The sequence below is a fragment of the Orycteropus afer genome, unplaced genomic scaffold (genome assembly GCF_000298275.1).
Source record: "Orycteropus afer afer isolate SDZICR_OR568_19922 unplaced genomic scaffold, OryAfe1.0 scaffold00259, whole genome shotgun sequence".
NCBI classification, from domain to species: Eukaryota; Metazoa; Chordata; class Mammalia; order Tubulidentata; family Orycteropodidae; genus Orycteropus; species Orycteropus afer.
Genome location: NW_006921846.1, coordinates 3646942 through 3652879, shown reverse-complemented (window position 1 = coordinate 3652879; position 5938 = coordinate 3646942).

Below are 5938 nucleotides of genomic sequence, written 5' to 3'. Positions count from 1 at the left end.
TTGCCCAACCTTCCTTCCGAGGAGTGGCTGGTGGGTTTGAACCGCCAGCCTTCTGGTTAGCAGTCAAGTGCTTTAGCCACTATGCTACTAATTTCTTAGACTCTATTTTTTCCTATAAATAAATAAAACACACAAAAATCCCCAAACTCACTGCTGTTGAGTCAGTTCCAACTCATAGTGACCCCTTCTTGGGTTTCTGAGGCACTATCTCTATGAAAGTAGATTGTCCAGTGTTCCTTCCAAGGAGTGACTGGTGGGTTTGAACTGCCAGCCTTCATGTTAGCAGCCAAATGTCTTAGGCACTACACCATCAGAGCTCAAATAGTTTATTATTATTATTATTTTAATTGTGATTTGGGTGAAAACTTACAGAGCAAATTCATTTTCCATATAACAGTTCATAAACATTTTGTTTCATGACATTAATTACAATCCCCATAGTGTAATAGCTCTCTTCCCACTTCCTCCCTGTGGTTACCTTTTCCCTTTGTCCTTCTTGCCTATGCATTCCTGCCCTCTGAGCTTAATTTTTGTATTTAGTCTCTGACTTACACTATCTTTATTTTACACTCATTCTTTGGTTGACAGGCAGTTCGATCACAGCTGGCGAACATCAGGCTCCTTCCACCACTTACCATCAGGGAACCTCAGGGCTGAGGTAATACTCCTATGCACAACCTTCAGAGCCTATGTAAAAATTATCTCAAAACCTGAACAAGAATAAAAGAACTTGAATGGCAAAATCCATCATGGTGACCCTTAAGAGACCATACAGTTATAGTCCCTATGCTTGGGGTCTGGTTCTAGCTCAGTTTTGGGGTCCCCCTATTGATGGGCTTTTTCAGGATCTCATTTCTGTCATGATGGGGGCAGAGGCTTTTATAAAAGCCTGCCAAATGTGTGCTACATTTGTTACTTTCCTGAAACTGCTGGGCTTGTCACTCTGTCACAGAAGGGAATTAGGTTTGTCTGACATCATATTCTTCATTGTCAGGGTGATAGATTGCCAGTGTAACTCAAAATCCTTGTCAATTGATTATTTTCTTTTTTGGTCCCAGCATTTTTCTAGGTATGAAAGTTACCAAGTCTCTAGTGTCTGACTATCGTTTCTCCCGTTTTAAATGTGACTTTATGTTTACCCTTTCTCATTTGTCAGGCTTCTCATAGTTTTCCATGACTAGGATTCACCCACAGCAAAACTAGAAGTCAGCCAAGCTGAATTTGGACACCTTCTCACTTCCTACTCCTCTCTCCCCTGGAAGAACTCTTCCTTAGCCCTGAATTTGAACTCTGCTCTCACTCCCACTCCCATGGTGAGTTTATATTCTTGTCTGGAAAGCTACCAATTTTGTTCCTCACTTTTGCAAAATGAGGATGATGCCTTTTAATGAGGACTGTTGTGAGGATTGACATTCCTGGATGCTGCCAATGGTTAACCCACTCGGCTGCTAACCGAAAGTTTGGAGGTTAGAATTCACCCAGAGTCACCTCAGAAGAAAAGCCTGCAATCTACTTCTGAAAAACCAACCATTGAAACCCTAGGTCTATGATATTGTCTTTCCATAGTTTTTACCATTTTAATAGTGATATCTTAAAAGACTTGATAACTCTTCAGAGACCATGAGCTAATTCTTTCTTGGTGGAATTTCAGAGGATGTGTCTGTAGGGTGGAGGCTTCTTTTTGTCTCAGCCCCACTACTCCACTCAGAGGCAGCCCCCATACTCCAGAAGTTTTCAGCTGAAAAGAAAGGATGGGGAATAATTGCAATGATGGTAGCCTCAGCTGCTGAGGCTTGAAAATTTCTCTGAAGACAGTAATCTGTTCCAGAACAAGTGCTTTACTATCACCTGATTCATGAAAGGGCTAAAGTTTTTGAAAGGTGCTAAGGTATTTCTGGTGATGTAGTGGTTAAGGCATTTGGCTGCTAACCAAAAGGTTGGTGGTTTGAACCCAGCAGCCATTCTGTAGAAGAAGGAGAGGCAGTTTGCTTCTGTAATGATGGAAGCCAATGGGGGTCACTATGAGTCAGAATCAACTCCATGGCAGTGAGTTTGGTTTGGTTTGAAAGGTGGTTGAACTCATATTGCTAAGAATTAGTTGCTCAAGGTCTTCAATTAAAATAGGAGCGTTTTTTTAAAGGACTAAGAATATCATGGTAAAATAAAGGGGCAGGTCTTGTGAGTGCTATGTGATTAGTTACTCATTAGGTAACTACATCGGGTCACATAAATACCAGGGCCATAAAATACTGGAATGCCAGACTTGGAGGAATCTTAGAGGTTCTCTAGCCTATTTCCCTAATAGAATGCATAGGAAATAATGACTTTGAAGCCAGAGAGATTTGGATTTGAACCCACTCTCAGTGCATGACCTTGACAAAATGAAGATTTTTTTTTAGGTCTTAATTTCTACTTTTGTGAAATGAAGATGATGCCTTTTAATGAGGACTGTTGTGAGGATTGATGTTCCTGGGTGCTGCAAATGGTTAGCATGCTCGGCTGGTAACTGAAAGTTTGGAGGTTAGAATTCACCCAGAGGCACCTCTGGTGGATTGCCTGGCAATCCACTTTTGAAAAACCAACTATTGAAAACCCTAGGGAGGACAGTTCTGCTCTGATGCACTTGGGGTTGCCATGAGTCAGGGCTGAGTTGTTGGCAGCTAGTTTCCTGGTTGAGGAGAGTGGAGATTATGTATATTTAAAACACTGGGAACAGTGCCTGGTCCATAGTAAGTGTTCAGGAAATGTTAGCTGCTACTATCATCCTCATTAGGTTACAGATAAGAAAGCTGAAAGCAGAGGTTAAATGACAGGCAATTCAGCATGCTATTTAGGAGCAGAGACTACCATATGTTTACACAAATAATGAGCACATTACACGGTTTTTCCACATGTGTTAGTTTCCTATGTATGTTATGCAGAATGGGCATGTCAACTCCATGGCATGTTGTATGGAAAAATATGGTAGAATCATGGTCTTCCAAGTCTGACTCCTTGGCCTATCACAACACACTGAACTGCCCCATCAACTGTCACATCTAATAGATGGCCCTTTGTAAGAAAGTGCAAGTTGGGGTAAGAATTAAAAATTCAATCTAGTAACCCAAATGTGCGGGTTAACTGTTCTTCTTCTTCTTCTTTTCCTCCAAAAATAAAACAAACCCTAGAAAAGGATTGCTCAAGATTGGCATGCCAGACTAACAGAAAGATGGCCTCCCAGGAAAAGAATGACAAATGCTTAATGGCTATGGGATTGGCTTTAAAGAAAGAATCATTAGCATTTTCAATGAAGTGATGCCATACTGTGACCACTAGTTGCCGCTGAGTCAGCTCTGATGCACCATGACCCCATGTGTGGGGGTTTCAGTGGCTGTGATCTTTTGGAAGCAGATGGCCAAGCTTTCTTCTGATGTGCCTCTGGGTGGGTTGAAGTACTTAACCAGTTGTGCCACTCAGGGACTCCCTATACTGTGACACCATCTCGATTTTAGGTTGAATAGTTTGGAATCATTTGATGCTCACTATGTGTGTTAACTCTTATCTATATGTATGAGCTTCAGTTCATAGATGAGGAAATTGAGGTCTACAGAGGCAAGGGATTTGCCCATCATCACAAAGCTAGTAAATGGCAGAATTAGAGTTAGAACCAAGGTCTCCCAACTCTGTTCAGTGCACTTCCTATCCTACCCTGATTACCCAGATTGAAAAACTCTTCTTCTTTTCTTTTTCCTGACCTTTCAAATGTCAAATTCTTGAATAAAACTGGGTAGGGATATGATGATTCCTTAAGGCTATTTGAGACAGTATTACCCAGATATCTTTATTGTTAGCAAGTGGCACCATCAACTTGAATTTTCTCCTGATTCTGCAGTTTTTTAAAACATGGCTGGTGACGCAGATTCCTTCCTTTCTATCCCCTCTGGCCCTGATCTGGCCCTGATGCAGATTTAAGTCTCTATTTTGGTCTCCCTGCTCTACTGCTTATCCAGCTGTGGACGTATTTCAGCCCACAAGAACACTTAGCCTTCATCTAACCTTAAGTTTCTGGAATTGGCCCCATTTGGTAGGGCATTGAAACCCATCAAGGACCTTTTCCCCATTTGTCTGGTTTTCACTTGTGCCCAGTTCTTGACCCCAGATTTGTTCTGTGGGACCTGAATTCTCTGCTTCATATTTCTAGTGTTGGGAAATTATTGGTGATTTCTAGAAGTTCTCCCTGTCATGAAATGACCAGTGATCCTGTTATGCTCCCAATGAGAATTCTCAGAGATTGGCAGAGGAGCCTGATGGTACCCCAGGGCCAAGCTGACAATTGCAAAACGGTGCTGAAAGTTATAATAGAAAACAGATTTTTCACTATAGCAACTGAAGGTTTGCTGTAACCAAAAGATTGATTGGGAGAGGGGCTGCCACCCTATAGCTTGTAGAATCTTTCAGAATAGCTTTAAAAATGATTTCATTATTGCTTGGTGGCAGGCCAATCAAAAATACCACTAATCGTGCTTGCCTCAATGGAGTGAGCATCAGTGATACTTCATAATCTGACTCTTATGAGTAGGAAACCTTTGAGTTGAAATATTGTCTGACCTCACCAACACTCACTATCTAGAAGAGGCGAAGGTATAGATATTAGAGTTTAATAGCACGGCTTCTGATCCATTTTTATGAGATCCCCAGGCGATTCTTATGTGGATTCTGCTTCTGTCTATTTGGAGTGGAAATGCAAATCCTCAGCAGGAGCAGGAGGGAAGGGGAAAGGGGGAAGCATTGTTTAGGAAGCAGTTAGTTTCTGTTTATGATGATGGAAAATTTGGCAATGGATATTGATGATTGGTTGTACAACGTGATTGATGGAATTGGTCTCACTGAATTGTACACATGAAAAACATTGAATTGGCAAATGTTGTGTTATGTATATTCTTACAACAAAAAATGAAAACAAGGGAAAAAAAAAGACTTTCTTCCATGAAGATGAAAAAAAGAGGCATTATTAATCCTTTTGTCTTGGGATTGTTCTTTCTCAACAGCTAGAGGTAAGGGCTAACTGAGAGGGGCTCTGGGTCTGGCCTCTGATCAACTATGTGATCTTGGGCCAGAATGGGTTGAGATGGAAGGGACTAGAAGAGGAGTCTTCAGGGACTTCTTGGTCCCATCTATAAGCAAATCACTTAACCATTGTGCAAATTATTTTTATGAAATTCAAATAGACTCCCACAAGTAAATAATTTCCACTCCCACCACAGTATATCTGCCTCCTGACCAAGTTGTCTTATTTATAAGAGGAAGGAGAGTTATATTGTATGTCCTATTGGAGAGCAGGGATGGAGATGGAAACAAACAACAAACAAGTCTTCATTGATGCAAGAATGATTCTAGACAACCATATTGTGAATCACTGCTGGATTTAACTAGGAGAACTTGAAAGGAACGAACCCTGACAGGAACTCCTGAGGAACAAAAGCTCACACTGAGCCATAGCCCCCCAGGCATACATGACACTTGGCATGCTTTCTCTGGATTCTATTCTTTTTATGGTTTAATGAGGCTTGTATTTCAAGCATGTGGGCTAGGACTACAAATATGTTGTGAACTAAAGGTCTTCACTCCTCTTCTCTTCCCACCAAACACTCTCTCCCTCACTCATTCAAACACACACACACACACACACACACACACACACATGATTTAGCACTCACAGAACTCATTACCTAAAGGTTTCTGTTTACCTGAACCTGCTTCTCTTAGTTTGAGATGAGTCCTGGAGAGCTAGAGTCTAGGATTAATCATTCATTCATTCATTAGTTAATATATCTATCCACCCATCCATTCACCCACAGATTCATTCCACAAATATTGGAGTGCTTACCCTTTGCTAAAGGAGTTTTGGTGGCACAGTGTCTAAGGCATTTGACTGCTAACCAGAAGGTTGGTGGTTCAA